This window comes from Papio anubis, chromosome 5 (genome assembly GCF_008728515.1).
Source record: "Papio anubis isolate 15944 chromosome 5, Panubis1.0, whole genome shotgun sequence".
Lineage (NCBI taxonomy): Eukaryota > Metazoa > Chordata > Mammalia > Primates > Cercopithecidae > Papio > Papio anubis.
The window spans coordinates 102,395,506-102,415,729 of NC_044980.1; positions in this window are offsets into that span (position 1 = coordinate 102,395,506).

Genomic DNA, 20,224 nt, shown 5'->3' on the forward strand with positions numbered 1-20,224 from the left:
TTCTGTTGGTAAGTTTAGAATAAGCTTTGGCAAGGTTGACTATAGATTATATTTGTAAAGCTATATCGAGGCTTCATTATTCACTGTATCATGGATTTATATTAGATTTAGAAAGTCTTACAAGCATTTGTAAATTTTAGGTCTCCAATAGCTAAAAGGAGGATCTTAAATAATTTGTTGTGTAAGGCATCAATGAAACCAAAAAGGACTTTATTAAGGAAATAGTTGCTGCAACCTCTTGGAACAAAAGCCCTTTTCCTGTCGTATTTACTGTGTTCAATCTCTAGTGTGTGAGTTTGAGAACTAAATGTTTAAAGACTGAAATTTGATGGTGGCACCAAACAGAGCATTCAGATGAGCATTAATTTTTTTGGCATTAAGTATTAATAGGAGGTATTTGTTATGATACTATACCTATATAGTATCATATATTACATTAAATTTATGATATATATATTTCAGAACTTTAATAAACACCTCTGGCTTATTACATAGATAACAAAAATAAATGCGTTTGTAAGCCTTGAGACATCTCAAATTCAGTCTGGATTTGTGAAATCCAGAGAAGGGCTCTATTTATTGAAAAGTTGTGCCACAAACAGGGCAAAAAAATCACCTCACTGGGCTTGCCATGAATAGCGAACATGAGAAGTGCAACTGAATTGGGCCCCATTCATCCACTGAACAAATATTAAATGAAACTCTGAGCCTCAAGTCTCCATTAAAGGTGGAAGGAAAGGCAAGAACCAGTCTATAGAGTCCTAGTTTGATTTTTCTAGTGGTTGTATAATTAAAATGTCAAGGTATGCAATACATAATAGGAATATTATTCATTCATCCCACACTTATTAAACCTCACCATAAGAAATCCCTGAAGTAAGGGCATGAAAGCAGGAATAAAATCCAATCCCAAGCCTCACGGTTATGGCAATTACTTGGAATATAGAAATAATATGGAAAAACACAGTGTTGGTCCAAAAACCCGAAGCAGGAGATCACTAAATCCCAACTTTATTTCTCCTGTTTACATACAGTCTAAGTGGTAAAAGCTGCTGCGGGTCTGGGCAGTGCTTCCAACTATGATTTCACTGGGCCCTTCAAGTTCAGTTCTGTTTACTGGGCTTCCCTCCATGTTGTGCCTGCCCAAGAGGAACTCAACTGCCCTTTTCTAAAAAAACAGCCTGCAGTCTCCAAGAAGCCTCATCAGTCCAGTTGTTCTCTCTGGCAGGAAGCCGAGCTACAGGCTCTGGCTTTGGCGGTGTGCCTGTTCACAGGCTTCTTGACTTCTCTGCACTCAGCCATAGCTTATGAGCCACATCGTGGCCTATGCATTGTGCTGTTTGCTTCTTTTTCTGGTCCTGCTTGTCTCTGGGAAATAAATGTGTTGTGTTCTGTATTCGTTGCACTATAGTCCACAGCATGTCTGCCTTTATCTCATCTCCTTCAGTTGTCTTGATGCAGCATTTGGTATAGTGAAGTAGAAGGACAAGGTCTGACCCTACCTTTGCTGTTTATAGGAGTTGTGCAATCTTGCAAAACAGTTAACCCTCTCAGCCATCCACTTAAAAATTTGTTTAGAAATACATTATTTTAGAGATGGGGTCTCACTCTATTGCCCAGTGGAGTGCAGTTGGTGTGATCATAGCTCACTACAACCTTGAATCCCTGAGCTCAAGCAATCCTCTTGGCTCAGACTCCTAAGTAGCTCCGAATACAGGCATGTGCCAACTTGCCTAGCTAATACTTAAAAATTTTTTGCAGCAATGGGGTCTCGCTATCTTGTTCGGGCTGGTCACAAACTCCCAGCCTCAAGCAATCCTCCCACCTCAGCTTCCCAAAATGCTGGGATTATGGGTGTGAACCACTGCGCCTGGCCAGTCCTCCAACTTTAAAGGGGATAACAGTTTTTTAACTTCATCTGATTGCTATGAGGACTAAACGAGCTAGTTTAGGTAAAATGCTCAGCATATAATTGTGCTCAATACATTGTAGTTAGCATCTCTTCCCTTCCAGTTCCCCACTCTAATTAGCCAACCTCCATACTTACGCACCTGAACAATTTACCAGTTTAGCTCCTAAATATTCACTTATTACACTCATCAACCAAGCTTCCTCCAGCCTTCCAGAGACAGCCCCAGGCCCCTTGCCCATTGCCAGTCAGGGAAGGGGCAGTTTTCATTACCCATCCACTGTTCATGAAATGAAAGTGGTTCCCACGGACAAGCTCATGCATCTTATACACAATCAGTGCTCAAAAAGTGATTATTCAAATGAAGGGGATGATGGGTATAAGAATGAAGGCTTAGCTCAGACTAATTCCTGATGGAGCACATATCATACGCCAGGCAGTAAGCTGGGTAATGAATAAGCCAAGTATGGATCCAGTTGTCCTGGGGCTTTCAGGACAACTTTTTACTTTGTTTTGTAACTCCTCTGAACACCAAGTAAAATGGTTTACATGCAATGGATTTTGATAAACTTGTTAGACTCTAAGATCAGTTAACAGGGAGCCAGAACAGAATTCTTATGGCGACAAGGCTGTGTCCCCTTGGTTAAGTGACTTACCTGTGTGGAGTTTCTGATTCCTTATCTGTATGATGATAGGCTTGGCCTATGTTGTCTTCAAAGATCCCTGCGTGCTCTAAATGGTTGTAACATTTTAAGATAATTTTGAGGCAGGTACACTAGTGTAACCTGTGTTTTAAGTGAGGGGGTAGGACTTTGAAAAATAAGATAAATTACCATAGCATTTCTGAAAGGAACATGAAAGTCTTTAAGATCAGTTTTGTCGATTGATTTTGAGTTATCACAGCCTCAGTGATAAGATTTTTGTTTCAAAACTAGAATATAAAAATTCAAAATGAGTTAAGCTAACATCAGGTACAGCATGGAGTTAATATTGGGTCGTTTAAAGCAGCTGATATGAAATTTTTGTTTCTCTATAAATATTTGGTGACAAAGTCTCTTTTCTTCCTGAGAAAGGTAAATATGCCACTTATCCAAAAATCACTACATAAAGGGTAAGATTATTCATAAAACTTAGCTCAGAATGAGTCTGAGGTAATGACTTCCATGGACCATTAGGTGTATGCATCCAAGTTTTCTACAAATTATACATATTTGTATTTACAGTTTGATTTGTATTTATTAAATGACTGATGATTGAGAGAAAAGTATTTATTGTATAATCCATGCTTCTATAATTAAAAAAACAACCTAAATCCCACCATAATCAATTTTGTTAAGCGCAAAAATGTCAGGGAAAGTATATTATAGGTCCCCCCATTTTTTCCTTATATCAATATTTGAAGTTGGGTTATACCCACACAGACTTTTAAAAAACCTTAAAGGTAGTTCATTAAAAATCTGCCATTTTGCAGAGCCTAAAATAAGTGACCTACTCAAGGTCACTCCATGAATTAATAGCAAAGCCAGGATTCTAATTCTCTTCTTTGATCAATTAATCCCAAAGATTCTGTACTCTGAATGTGGAGCAAATGGACACGGATCATATTTGCTACTTGTCTTTTAGAGGTGTTCAGTTTAGACAGCTCAGAATGTCCATACTTTATGGATCCTTGTTTAGCTATTTCTTTCAGTCAACCTGCTCATTCCTCGGCTATCTATTTTATTTCTTCTTATAACTAAATACTCCTTATACCTTTAACAGTTTCCTTTCTACCTTTGTCTTTGTTTCTATTTCTGCATCTTGTATATTTACCTTCACTTATTTCACTTTTGATTTCACTAGACTTGGTCCAAGTGGCAATGCAGGTCCGATGAGCTCTATGACATCTCTATTCAGGGTTCTTAGAAGGATTTTACTTTTGATTTTGAAAGCTAGTGCATGTGCATTCATATTTGGTATTTTTTTATTTCAATTATTTTTGAGTTGATATCAAACATTTAATGTTGACTGTGGAAACTTTTTATCTCTCTCGTCTGACACTTTGAAGACAAATTCCTTTATCCTGGATCATCCTAGGGAACCACACTATTAAGTACTGGATGGAATGCCAGATATTACCTGACAGATTTGTTTGCTAACAGTAACCTTTTAGAGAGGACAGGAGGTAGGGGAATAAGCACATAAATAACTGAAGGAGAAAGTATTAAATTTTTGATGCTACTTAGGCGAAGAAAGTTGTTACATTAACTGATGCAGGTGGTTAAATACCAGATTCTCTCATTCTAAACTGGTGAAACACATTCTCTAAGAAATACAGAGAAAAACACACTTTTCTTCACCTCAGCTTCCTCCTGGAACTAAAGTCATTTCCCACAGCTAAGTGAATCTATAGGTTTATAATATCTCAGTTTCCAATATAGGCTAACTGAGCTAAAGGGAAATTAATCACTGGGACACTGAGTTAATAACACACCTCTAGAAGAGTCAATGTAAAAATTGATGGGGAGGAGTTCTTCATCTGGTTATATCAGATTAGCTTGTATCAGACCAACCCTCCCATTCAATACAATTAAAAAAGCTAGATAAAGAAAAATGTTTCAAGGCATCCAAGAGCTTCCTCTCTGTGCTTGAGAATGTGATGCTGGACAGAAGGAAAGCACAGAAAGAATCTGACATTTGACTCAAAATTTCATCGGAGCCATTTTCTTATTTATAAGCAGTGGCTGAAATATAGAGAAGCTGAGTGGAGTTTTTGGCAGGCTCACGGAGATGATGAGATAAAAATTGGAGTATAAGACCCAAGGAAGAAAAGAGCTGGTTAAAAACTTCAGGCTTTCAGTCCCCACCCTACACTAACTCCCCCACACTTGATGACTTAAATCTTAAAACAAATAAGAAATAGACCAGCCCTCACAAAAACAAAAACCAAGATTTGAGTCACCTCAGTCCCCAATTAGATTAAAGTGATCTGTTTCTAACCTAATTGCCTGACAGAGGCTGAAGTATATTTTATCTAGGAGGAAGGTGACATCATCCAGAGCCTCAAATTATCTCTACAATCTTTCAAAAACAATGTCTGGCATTTAATAAAAAATTAGTTGGATAAAAAAAGAAGAAAAAAGTCTTTATCAGTCTAGTTTAGGCAAAGATTTCTTAAGCATGATACCAAAAGCACAACGTACCAAATAACAAATTGATATATTGAACTTCCTTAAAAATGAGACTTTTTGTTTTTCAGAAGACATTGTTAAGAGAATGAAAAGACAGCTACAGAATGAGAAAAAATATTTGCAAATCACATTTCTGATAAAGGACTTGTATCCAAAATATGTAAAGAACTCACAAAACACAATAATAGGAAAAGAAGGAATTCAATTTTTAAAATGGGCAAAAGGACACTTCACCAAAAACAATATGTAGATGAAACTAAGCACATAAAAATGTTAAAAATAATTAGTCATTAGGGAAATTTAAGTCAAAGTCACAAGATATTACCACACACCAGTTATAATGGCCAAAAAATAGACAAAACCAAATACTTGCAAGGATGTGAAGTTGCTGGTACTGTCATATATTGCTGGTGGGAAGGAAAATGGTACAGCCACTTTGGAAAACAAAATTTGCTGTTCCTTATGAAGTTGTGCATACACTTAAAATATGACCTAGCAATCCTATACCTTTCTTATTTTCCCAAGTTAAATGAAAATTTTTATTCATACCAAAACCTATAATGCGTATAGTGGCTTTACTTATAGTTACCCCAAACAGGAAACAACCCAAATCTCTTTCATCTGGGAAGCGGGTAAAGAAACTACAGTACAAGCTTTCAATTAAATACTATTCAGCAATAGAAAAAGACAATGTACTGATACACACAACAATATGGATGACTCTCATGTGCTCTGTGCTAAGTTAAAGAAACCAGTATCAAAAGGCCACATACATGTTGTGTGATTCTATTTATATGACATTCTAGAAAAGGCAAAACTATAGGGACAGAAAACAGATTAGCAGGGTGAAGGAAGGAGTTGAGCAAGAAGGGGTATAGGGGAGTTTGGGGGATGATGGTAGTTGTTACATGATTATATGTGTTTGTCAAAATTCTCAGAAATGAATTTCTCCTTCTTGAAACATATTTTACACCAAGACATAAACATAAATAGACACATTATTCACGAAAGACAATGAAAAACTCTGGCCTTTATGCATAAAACAAACAAGACTGAGAAGTAGAGAGAAAGCATACCAGCTAGAGACCTTGGGTCCCAAGGAAAAACACCAACAGACTGTGATCAGTTATGTAAAAATAATGTGATAATGTAACAAATAATAGAACCACTGGAAAACTGTATAAAGGGATACACATTGCAACAATTTAGATAAATTAAAAAGGAATTCTAAAGAATGTTCAAGTAACCCACAAGGAGAACAGAAAAAAGAAAACAGAAAAACAAAGAAGAAACAGAAAACAAAAAATAAGATGGCAAATTTAAGCCCTAACAGATCAATAACAACATTAATACAAATAGTCTAGTACACTCATTAGAAGACAGAGATTGACAGAGTGGATTAAAAAACATGACCCATCTATATGCTATGTATAAGAACCTTTCTTCAAATATAGCAAAATAGGCAAGTTTAAAGTAAAAAGATGAAAGATGTATTATGCAAACATTAAACAAAAGAAAGTAGAAATAGCTATGTTAATATCAGATACAGTAGAATTCAGAGAAAAAGAATATTAACAGAGACAGAGAGGGATATAACATAATAGTAAAAAGATTACTTTACCAAGAAGATGTCACAATTCTAAATCTGTATGCAACAAACAAGAGAGCTAAAATGTAAGTGAAGTAAAAACTGATGGAACTGAAAGAGGAAATAGACAAATCAACAATTATATTCAAATCTTTAACACTTATTTCTCAACAATTGAAAGAACAACTAGACAGAAAATCAAGAATGCAGAAAACTCAACATCATTAACCAATAGGATCTAATCTATATATAGAACACTCCACTGAACAACAGCAGAATACACATTATTTTCAAATACCTATGGAGCATATACCAAGTTGCACTACATCCTGGGCCATGAAACAAATCCAAAAAATTTAAAAGAATTGAATTATACAAAAGAATCAAAATGAAGTCAAACTAGAAACCAATAGTTTAAAATAATCTCCAAACAATTGGAAATTACATGACACACTTCCAAATAATGCATAGGTTAAAGAGAATGACTCGGGGGAAAAAAAACTTGAACTAAATTAAAATGAAAAAACAACATGTCAAAGTTTGTAGGACATGGCTAAAGTAGTGCCAAGAAGGAAATTTATAGCATTAAAAATACAGCATTAAATAGCATAAACATATGCACATATTAGAATATAAAATGTCCTAAATAATCTAAATTTTCACTTCAAGAACATAGAAGAACAAAATAAATTCAAAGCAAGCATAAAGAAAGAAATCATAAAAATGTAAGTACAAATTATTGAAATTGAAAACAGAAAAATAATAGAGAAAATCAGTGAAAGAGCTGGTTCTTTAAAAAGATCAAAACAATTCAGAAACTTCTACCAACACTAACAAAGAAAAAAGAAAAAAAAAAAAAGAGAAGACATAAATTACTAGTATCAGGAATGAAACAAGGGATATCGTTACAGACCCTGCAAATACCAATAGGATAATAAGATAATACTATGAACTTTACATTCATAAATTTGACAACTTAGGTGAAATTTATTAATTCTTTAAAAAGTACAAACTACTGAAATCCATCCAATATGAAATAGTTTGAATAGCTCACTCACTATTAAGAAAATTGAATTCATAATTATCAGCTTTCACAAAAGCAATCTCTAGATTCTGATAATTTCACTAGAGAATTTTTATAAATATTTAAAGAACAATTAATAGCTGTTCTATACAGTGTCTTCCAGGAAATAGAAGAGGAATGAACACTTCCAAATTTACTTCATGAAGCTAGTACCAGACAAAGTACATAAAAAGAAAACTACAGAACAATAGCCTTAATGCATATAGATGCAAAACCTCTTAGTAAAATATTGCAAATAGAATTCAGAAATATAAGAATTCTATATCTTGACCAAGTGGAGTTTAGTACAGGGATGTAAGACAGGTTCAATATGTCCAAATCATTCAATATAATTTAACACATTAACAGGCTAAAGTAGAATAATTACATGATCACATCAATTGATACAGATAAAACATTTGACGAAAGTTAAAATTATTTTATGGTAAAAACTCTCAGGAAAAATGGGAACAGAGGGGAACTTCCTTAACTGAATAAAAAGCATCTACAACAACCTACACCTAAAATTATATTTAATGGTGAAAGATTGAAAGCTTTCTCCCTAAGATTCAGGACAGGGCGAGGATATTCACTTTTACCAATTGTATTCAGTAGAGTGCTTGATGTTCTAGCCAGTGCAATAAGGCAAGAAAAGGAAATAAAAATCATATAGATTTGAAAGAAAGAAATAAAACTGTTCTTATTTGCAAGTGACATAATTATCCATATAATCCCAAAGAACCTGTTAAAAAATTCCCACAACTAATAAGTGAGTTTGGCAAGGATGCAGGATATAAGGTAAACATTGAAAAAAAATCAACAGGCAGCAGTCTTTGCTGTTCTGAAGCCTCCACTGGTGATACCCAGGCAAACAGAGTCTGGAGTGGACCTCCAGCAAACTCCAGCAGACCTGCAGCAGAGGGACCTGACTGTTAGAAGAAAAACTAACGAACAGAAAAAAAATAGCTTCAAAATCAACAAAAAGGACATCCACACAGAAACCCCATCCAAAGGTCACCAACATAAAAGACCAAAGGTAGATAAATCCTCAAATATGAAGAAAAACCAGCTCAAAAAGGCTGAAAATTTCAAAAACCAGAATGCCTCTTCTCCTCCAAAGGATCACAACTCCTTGCCAGCAAGGGAACAAAACTGGATGGAGAATGAGTTTGACGAATTGAAAGAAGCAGGCTTCAGAAGGTGAGTAATAATAAACACCTCCGAGTTAAAGGAGCATGTTCTAACCCAAAGTAAGGAAGCTAAGAACCTGGAAAAAATGTTAGAGAAATATCTAACTAGAATAACCAGTTTAGAGAAGAACATAAATGACCTGATGGAGCTGAAAAACACAGCACGAGAACTTTGTGAATCATACACAAGTACCAATAGCTGAATTCATTGAGTGGAAGAAAGGATATCAGAGATTGAAGATCAGCTTAATGAAATAAAGCATGAAGACACGACTAGAGAAAAAAAGAATGAAAAAGAATGAATAAAGTCTCCAAGAAATACGGGATTATGTGAAAAGACCAAACCTACATTTGATTGGTGTACCTGAAAGTGATGGAAAGAATGAAACCAAATTGGAAAACACTCTTCAGGATATTATCCAGGAGAACTTCCCAACCTAGCAAGACAGACCAACATACAAATTCAGGAAATACGGAGAACATCACAAAGATACTCCTCGAGAAGAGCAACCCCAAAACACATAATCATCAGATTCACCAAGGTTGAAATGAAGGAAAAAATGTTAAGGGCAGCCAAAGAGCAAGATCGGGTTACCCACAAAGGGAAGCTCATCAGACTAACAGCGGATCTCCCTGCAGAAACCCTACAAGCCAGAAGAGAGTGGGGGCCAATATTCAACATTCTTAAAGAAAAGAATTTTTAACCCATAATTTCATATCCAGCCAAACTAAGCTTCATAAGTGAAGGCTAAATAAAATCCTTTACAGACAAGCAAATGCTGAGAGATTTTGTCACCACCAGGCCTGCCTTACAAGATTTTCTGAAAGAAGCACTAAATATGGGAAGGAAAAACTGGTACCAGCCACTGCAAAAACATACAAAATTGTAAAGACCATCAACACTATGAAGAAACTGCATCAACTAATGGGCAAAATAACCAGCTAGCATCATAATGACAGGATCAAATTCACACATAACAATATTTACCTTAAATGTAGATAGGCTAAATGCTCCAATTAAAAGAAACAGACTGGCAAATTGGATAGTCAAGACTCATCAGTGTGCTGTATTCAGGAGGCCCATCTCATGTGCAAAGACACACATAGGCTCAAAATAAAGGGATGGAGGAATATTTACCATGCAAATGGAAAGCAAAAAAAAAAAAAAAAAAAAAAAAAAACAGAAAAAAAGAAAAAAAAAAGCCACGGTTGCAATCTTAGTCTCTGATAAAACAGACTTTAAACCAACAAAGACCAAAAAAGACAAAGAAGAGCATTACATAATGGTAAAGGGATCAATGCAACAAGAAGAGCTAACTATCTGAAATATATATGCACCCAATACAGAGGCACCCAGATTCATAAAGCAAGTTCTTAGTGACCTACAGAGACTTACACTCCCACACAGTAATAGTGGGAGACTTTAACACCCCACTGTCAATATTAGACAGATCAATGAGACAGAAAATTAACAAGGATATTTAGGACCTGAACTCAGCTCTGGACCAAGTGGACCTAATAGACATCTAAAGAGCTCTCCACCCCAAATCAACAGAATATACATTCTTCTCAGCACCACACTGCGCTTATTCTAAAATTGACCACATAATTGGAAGTAAAACACTCCTCAGTAAATGCAAAAGAACAGAAATCATAACAAACAGTCTTTCAGACCACAGTGCAATCAAATTAGAGCTCAGGATTAAGAAACTCACTCAAAACCGCACAACTACATGGAAACTGAACAACATGCTCCTGAATGACTACTGGGTAAATAGTGAAATTAAGGCAGAAATAAATAAATTCTTTGAAACCAATGAGAACAAAGACACAAAGTACCAGAATCTCTGTGTCACAGCTAAAGCAGTGTTTGGAAGGAAATTTATAGCAGTAAATACCCACAGGAGAAAGCAGGAAAGATCTAAAATTGACACCCTAACATCACAATTAAAAGAACTAGAGAAGCAAGAGCAAACAAATTTAAAAGCTAGTGGAAGACAAGAAATAACTAAGATCAGAGCAGAACTGAAGGCGATAGAGACACGAAAAACTCTTCAAAAAATCAATGAATCTGGGAGCTGGTTTTTTGAAAAGATTAACAAAATACATAGACCACTAGCCAGACTAATAAAGAAGAAAACAGAAGAATCAAATAGTCACAATAAAAAATGATAAATGGGATATCACCACTGATCACACAGAAATACAAACTACCATCACAGAATACTATAAAAACGTCTATGCAAATAAACTAGAAAATCTAGAAGAACTGGATAAATTCCTGGACACATACACCCTCCCAAGACTAAACCAGGAATAAGTCAAATCCCTGAATAGACCAATAACAAGTTCTGAAATTGAGGCAGTAATTAATAGCCTACCAACAAAAAAAAGCCAAGGACCAGATGGAGTCACAGTCGAATTCTACCAGAGGTACAAAGAGGAGCTGGTACCATTCCTTCTGAAACTTCTAAACAATAGAAAAAGAGGGAATCCTCCCTAACTCATTTTATGAGGTCAGCATCATCCTGATACCACAACCTGGCAAAGACACAACAAGAAAAGAACATTTCAGGCCAGTATCCCTGATGAACATCGATGCAAAAATCCTCAATAAAATACGGTCAAACTGAATGCAGCAGCACATCAAAAAGCTTACCCACCACGATTAAGTTGACTTCATCCTGGGATGCAAGGCTGGTTCAACATGCAAATCAATCAACATACTCCACCACAAAAACAGAACCAATGACAAAAACCACATGATTATCTCAATAGATGCAGAAAAGGCCTTCGATAAAATTCAACACCCCTTTATGCTTAAAAACTCTCAATAAACTAGGTATTGATGGAATGTATCTCAAACTAATAAGTGCTATTTATGACAAACCCACAGCCAATATCATACTGAATGGGCAAAAGCATTCCCTTTGACAACTGCCATAAGACAAGGATGCCCTCTCTCACCACTCCTATTCAACATAGTATTGGAAGTTCTGGCCAGGGCAATCAGGCAAGAGAAAGAAATAAATGTACTTAAACAGGAAGAGAGGAAGTCAAACTGTCTCTGTTTGCAGATGACCTGAATGTATATTTAGAAAACCCCATCGTCTCAGGCCAAAATCTCCTTAAGCTGATAAGCAACTTTAGCAAAGTCTCAGGATACAAAATCAATGTGCAAAAATCACAAGCATTCCTATACACCAATAATAGACAAATAGTGCCAAATCATGAGTGAACTCCCATTCACAGTTGCTACAAAGAGAATAAAGGACCTAGGAATAAAACCTACAAGGAGGCCGGGCACAGACGTTTCACGCCTCTAATCCCACATTTTGGGAGGCTGAGGCGGGTGGATCACGAGGTCAGGAGATGGAGACCATCCTGGCTAACACGGTGAAACCCTGTCTCTACTAAAAATACAAAAAATTAGCCGGGCAAGGTGGCGGGCGCCTGTAGTCCCAGCTACTTGGGAGGCTGAGGGAGGAGAAGGGCATGAACCCGGGAGGCGGAGCTTGCAGTGAGCCGAGATCGCACCACTGCACTCCAGCCTGATCAACAGAGTGAGACTCTGTCTCAAAAAAAAAAAAAAGAAAAGAAAAGAAAAAACACCTACAAGGAATGTGAAAGCCCTCTTCAAGGAGAACTATAAACCACTGCTCAAGGAAATAAGAGAGGACACAAACAAATGGAAAATTATTCCATGCTCATGGATAGGAAGAATCAGTATTGTGAAAATGACCATGCTGCCCAAAGTAATTCATAGATTCAATACCATCCCCATCAAGCTACCATTGACTTTCTTCACAGAATTAGAAAAAACTACTTTAAATTCATATGGAATCAAAAAAGAGCCCATATAGCCAAGACAATCCTGCAAAAAGAAAAAAGCTGGAGGCATCACACTAACTGACTTCAAACTATACTACATGGCTACAGTAACCAAAACAGAGTGGTACCGGTATCAAAACAGATATATAGACCAATAGAACAGAAAAGAGGCCTCAGAAATAACGCCACCCACCTACAACCATCTGATGTTTGACAAACCTGATGAAAACAAGCAATAGGGAAAGGATTCCATATTTAATAAATGATGTTAGGAAAGCTGTCTAGTCATATGCAGAAAGCTGAAATTGGATCCCTTCCTTACACCTTATACAAAAATTAACTCAAGATGGATTAAAGACTTAAACGTAAGACCTAAAACCATAAAAACCCTTGAAGGTAGGCAATACCTAGGCAATACCATTTGGGACATAGGCATGGGCAAAGACTTCATGACTAAAACACCAAAAGCAATGCCAGCAAAAGCCAAAATTGACAAATGGTATCTAATTAAACTAAAGAGCTTCTGCACAGCAAAAGAAGCTATCATCAGAGTGAACAGGCAACCTAGAGAAAATTTTTGCAATCTATCCATCTGACAAAGGGCTAATATTCAGAATCTACAAAGAACTTAAACAAATTTACATGAAAAAAACAAGCAACCCCATCAAAAAGTGGGTGAAGGATATGAACAGACACTTCTCAAAAGAAGACATTTATGTGTCCAACAAACATTTGAAAAAAATCTTATCATCACTGGTCATTAGAGAAATGCAAATCAAAACCACAATGAGATATCATCTCACCCCAGTCAGAATAGCGATCATTAAAAAGTCAGGAAACTACAGATGCTGGAGAGGATGTGGAGAAGCAGGAATGCTTTTACACTGTTGGTGGGAGTGTAAATTAGTTCAACCGTTATGCAAGACAGTGTGGTGATTCCTCAAGGACCTAGAACCAGAGATACCATTTGACTCAGCAATCCCATTACTGGCTATATACCCAAAGGATTATAAATCATTCCACTATCAAGACACATGAACACGTACATTTATTGCAGCACTATTCGCAACAGCAAAGACTTGGAACCAACCCAAATGCCCATCAATGATAGACTGGATAAAGAAAATGTGGCACATATACACCATGGAATACTATGCATCCATAAAGAAGGATGCGCTCATGTCCTTTGCAGGGACATGGATGAAACTGGGAATCATCATTCTCAGCAAACTAACACAGGACCAAAAAACCAAACACCGCATGTTCTCACTTATAAGTGGGAGTTGAACAATGAGAACACATGGACACAGGGAGGGGAACATCACAAACCAGGGCCTGTTATGGCGTGGGGGACTAGGGGAGGGTAGGATTAGGAAAATACCTAATGTAGATGATGGGTTGATGGGTGCAGCAAACCACCATGGCATGTGTATACCTATGTAACAAACCTGCACGTTCTGCACATGTATCCCAGAACTTAAAGTATAATAATAAAAATAAATAAAATGCAATACCATTTATAATTGCTGAAAGAAAATGAAATAGGTGTAAATGTAACAAAACATGTATAGTATTTGTCTGTTAAAAAATACAAAGTGTTGATAAAATTAAAGAATTAAATAAAAGTAAAGAGATATTGTGATTTGAATGAATAAATATAATAAAGATATAGTAATGTATAGTATGTCAATTATCATTGTATCAAAATACAGTAAAAATGTCAATCCTCCCCTAAATTATATACACATTAAACACAATTCCTATCAAAATACCAGCCAGATTTTCTTTTAGATGTAGACAAAATTATTATTATTTTTAAATTTTTATTTATTTATTATTTTTGAGACGGAGTCTCACTCTATCAGTCAGCTGCAGTGCAGTGGTATGATCTTGGCTCACAGCAACCTCTGCCTCCCGGGTTCAAGTGATTCTTTTCTCTCAACCTCCTGAGTAGCTGCGATTTCAGGCGACTGCCACCACACCTGGCTAATTTTTGTATTTTTAATAGAGACAGGGTTTCACCAGGTTGGCCAGGCTGGTCTCGAACTCCTGACTTTAAGTGATCTGCCTGCCTCAGCCTCCCAAAGTGCTAGGATTGAGCCACCACATCTGGCTTATTATTACTATTATTAACTTTTAAGTTCGGGGTATATGTTCACGTTTGTTACATAGGTAAACATGTGTCAAGGGGGTTTGCTATGCAGATTATTTCACCACCCAGGGATTAAGCCTAGTAACCATTAGTTATTTTTCCTGATCCTCTCCCTCTTCCAACCCACCACCCTCCAATAGGTCTCAGTGTGAGTTGTTCCCTTCTATGTGTCCATGTGTTCTCATCATTTAGCTCCCTCTTATAAGTAAGAACATGTGGTATTTGGTTTTCTGTTTCTGCATTAGTTTGCTAAGGATAATGGCTTCCAGCTTATTCTTTTTTATGACTGCATAGTATTCCATTGTGTATATGTACCTCATTTTCTTTATCCAGTCTATCATTGATGGACATTTAGGTTAATTCCATGTTCTTGCTATTGTGAATAGTGCTGCAATGAACATATGTGTGCTTGTGTCTTTATAACAGAATGATTTATATTCCTTTGGGTATATACCCAGTAATGGGATTGCTGGGTCAAATGGTATTTCTGTTTTTAGGTCTTTGAGGAATCACCACACTGTCTTCCACAATGGTTGAACCAATAGCGTATAAGCATTCCTTTTTTCCACAACCTCGCCAGCATCTGTTATCTTTGACCTTTTAATAATAGCCATTCTGACTGGTGTGAGATGGTATCTCATTGTGGTTTTAATTTTTATTTCTCTAATGATCAGCAATGTTGAGCTGTGTTTTCATATGATTGTTGGCTGCATGTATGTTTTCTTTTGAGAAGTGTCTGTTTATGTTTTTTGCCCACTTTCTAATTTTTTTTCTTGTAAATCTGTTTAGGTTCCTTATAGATGCTGGATATTAGACCTTTGTGAGATACACAGCTTGCAAAAATTTTCTCCCATTCTGTAGGTTGTCTGTTTATTCTGTTGATCATTTCCTTTGCTATGCAGAAGTTCTTTAATTAGATCCCATGACAAAATTATTTTAAAATTATATTGATAGGCAAATAAGCTAGTTAAAATAATTTTGAAAGTAATGAAGAAAATGGACGAAATCAGTACACCAAATTTTAAGACTTATTATGTAGCTAAAGTAATCAAGATTTTTATTGGATGGATAGACATATAGATCAATGAAACAGAATAGATAAAAAACAGAGACCCATACAAATACAGTAATTCATTGCAAACAACATTTCTATCAACAATGGACTGCATATATGACGATGGTCCATAAGATTACAAAAGAGCTGAAAATTTCTATCACTTATTGACTTCCTGATGACCCTGACCCTTTGTAGGTCTAGGCTGATGTTTGTGTTTGTGTCTTAGTTTTTTAACAAAAAAGTATAAAAAGTAAAAAAAAAAAATGTAATTAATTAAAAATAAATAAATTAAAAAGCTTATGGAATAAGGATATAAAGACAATATTATTATACAACTGGGCAATGCATTTTTTATGCTAAGTGTTATTAAATAAGAGTAAAAAAGTTTAAAAAATTAAAATTTTATAAAGTAATAAAGTTACAATAAGCTAAGGTTAATTTATTATTAAATAAAAATATTTTAAGATAAATTTAGTGTAGCCTAAATGTACGGTGTTTATAAAGTCTACTGTAGTGTATAATAATGTCCTAAACTTTCATATTCATTCACCACTCACTTACTAACTCACCCAGAGCACCTTCAGGTCCTACAAGCTCCATTAATGGTAAGTGCTCTATACAGGTGTACCATTTTTTGTCTTTTTTTTTTTTTTTTAATTTATTTATTATTATTATACTTTAAGTTGTAGGGTACATGTGCATAACATGCAGGTTTGTTACATATGTATACTTGTGCCATGTTAGTCTGCTGCACCCATCAACTCGTCATTTACATCAGGTATAACTCCCAATGCAATCCCTCCCCCCTCCCCCCTCCCCATGATAGGCCCCAGTGTGTGATGTTCCCCTTCCTGAGTCCAAGTGATCTCGTTGTTCAGTTCCCACCTATGAGTGAGAACATGCGGTGTTTGGTTTTCTGTTCTTGTGATAGTTTGCTAAGAATGATGGTTTCCAGCTGCATCCATGTCCCTACAAAGGACGCAAACTCATCCTTTTTGATGGCTGCATAGTATTCCATGGTGTATATGTGCCACATTTTCTTAATCCAATCTGTCACTGATGGACATTTGGGTTGATTCCAAGTCTTTGCTATTGTGAATAGTGCTGCAATAAACATACATGTGCATGTGTCTTTATAGCAGCATAATTTATAATCCTTTGGGTATATCCCCAGTAATGGGATGGCTGGGTCATATGGTACATCTAGTTCTAGATCCTTGAGGAATCGCCATACTGTTTTCCATAATGGTTGAACTAGTTTACAATCCCACCAACAGTGTAAAAGTGTTCCTATTTCTCCACATCCTCTCCAGCACCTGTTGTTTCCTGACTTTTTAATGATCGCCATTCTAACTGGTGTGAGATGGTATCTCATTGTGGTTTTGATTTGCATTTCTCTGATGGCCAGTGATGATGAGCATTTTTTCATGTGTTTGTTGGCTGTATGAATGTCTTCTTTTGAGAAATGTCTATTCATATCCTTTGCCCACTTTTTGATGGGGTTGTTTGTTTTTTTCTTGTAAATTTGTTTGAGTTCTTTGTAGGTTCTGGATATTAGCCCTTTGTCAGATGAGTAGATTGCAAAAATTTTCTCCCATTCTGTAGGTTGCCTGTTCACTCTGATGGTAGTTTCTTTTGCTGTGCAGAAGCTCTTTAGTTTAATTAGATCCCATTTGTCAATTTTAGCTTTTGCTGCCGTTGCTTTTGGTGTTTTAGACATGAAGTCTTTGCCCATGCCTATGTCCTGAATGGTACTACCTAGGTTTTCCTCTAGGATTTTTATGGTATTAGGTCTAACATTTAAGTCTCTAATCCATCTTGAATTAATTTTCGTATAAGGAGTAAGGAAAGGATCCAGTTTCAGCTTTCTACTTATGGCTAGCCAATTTTCCCAGCACCATTTATTAAATAGGGAATCCTTTCCCCATTTCTTGTTTTTCTCAGGTTTGTCAAAGATCAGATGGCTGTAGATGTGTGGTATTATTTCTGAGGACTCTGTTCTGTTCCATTGGTCTATATCTCTGTTTTGGTACCAGTACCATGCTGTTTTGGTTACTGTAGCCTTGTAGTATAGTTTGAAGTCAGGTAGCGTGATGCCTCCAGCTTTGTTCTTTTGACTTAGGATTGTCTTGGAGATGCGGGCTCTTTTTTGGTTCCATATGAACTTTAAAGCAGTTTTTTCCAATTCTGTGAAGAAACTCATTGGTAGCTTGATGGGGATGTAAAGGACCTCTTCAAGGAGAACTACAAACCACTGCTCAGTGAAATAAAAGAGGACACAAACAAATGGAAGAACATACCATGCTCATGGATAGGAAGAATCAATATCGTGAAAATGGCCATACTGCCCAAGGTAATTTATAGATTCATTTTTTGTCTTTTATACCACATTCTTATTGTACCCTTTCCATGATTAAATATGTTTAGATACATAAATAATTATCATTGTGTTACAATTGCCAAGAGTATTCAGTACAGTAACACGCTATACAAGTTTGTAGCCTAGGAGCACTAAGCTATACCACATAGCCCAAGATTTACTTGACTATACCATCCAGGTTTATGTAAGTTTGCACAACAAGAAGATTGCCTGATGATGTATTTCTCAGAATGCATCCCCAGCATTAAGCAATGCATGTCTTTATGCCCAACTGAGAGTTGACAAGAGTGCCATACCAATTCCATGGAGAAAGGATAGCCTTTTCAACAAATGGTGCTGAATCAATTGGGCCTCCATAGTAGGGTAAAATTCCTTGCCTTAATTCTCACACTTCATACAAAAATAAACTCAAAATGGAAAATTGATTACCTGTGAATAGTATAACTGTAAAACTTTAAGAAATAACACAGAAGAAAATCTTCAGGATCTAGAGTTAGGCAATTCTTAGGTTTGAAACCAATGGCATAATTCATAAAAGAGATAATTGGTAAACTGGATTTTATCAAAATTAAAAGCATTTCTTCTGTGAAAGATACTATTGAAAGGATGTAAAAACAAGCTGCAGATTGGGAGAACATATTTGCACACCATATAACCAAGAAAGAATAGTATCTAGAATATATAAAGAATTCTCAAAAACTAACAGAAAAAAAAACAATCTAATTAGGACATGGGCAAATGATATAAAAAGATTTAAGAGAATCTACAAATGGAATATCAGCACATAAAAAGACACTTAACATCGTTAGCTATTAGGGATATGCAAACTGAAACCACAATGAGATTGTTATACACTTACCCTGAATGACTAAAATACTGTAACAACATTTTTACTTTTACTGGAAATGTCAAATGCTAAAATCACTCTGGAAAAAGTTTGACTGAGACAGAATGAAGCAAAAGGAATAACTGAAAAGAGAATGGTCATAAATTTTCAAGCGACAGATTCAGCAGATGGTACCAAAAAAAAAAAAAAAAAAAAAAAAAAAAAAGGATAAATGCAAAGAAAAACACACCTAGGCACATCACTGTAAAACTGTTAAAAACCAAGACAAAGAGGAAAATTTAAAAACAGCTAGAGAAAAAAAATACTATCAAAAAGGCAAAAAAGAAAGACTGCACAACAACAAAAAGCAGAAAAAAAAACCAAACAACCCATCTTACTTTGCAATAGAAATAATAAAACCCAGAAGACAATGCAGTAGCATTATCAAATAGTAGACCCAAGAGAGCCATGCTTATACTTTCTCAGTATAAGAAAACTGAAAAATAGATGAAAATGAGTGAAAATGGATTTCACCCATTTTCTTATACTTTCTTAGTGTAAGAAAGCTGAGGTAACTATATTAACATCAGAGAAAATAGAACTATTACTAGAGACAAATGAGACATCTCATAATGATAAAAGATCAAAAGTTTAGGAAGATATAACAAATATAAACACATACACAGCTAACAACAGAGGCCCATAATATATGAAAAATGTATTCCAAATAAAACTTAAAGAAAAAAAGACAATTATAGTTGAAGATTTTTAATATTTCACATACAACAACTATTAATTTATAAGCACTCATGATCATATCTTTAAAATTTATAAAGAAAATATTAACAGAAGTAAGAGGAGAAATAGACAAAGGGGAAATTTTATCACACTTCTGTCAGTAACAGATTGAAGAAGCATACAAGATTAACAAGAATACAGACAATTTAAACAATATGACTTACAAAATTGAACTTATATCTTGGAAACTCGATGCCAAAACTGCAGAATATACTTTAGTTTCAAGTGTTTTTGAATTATTTACAAACTGAACTACACTG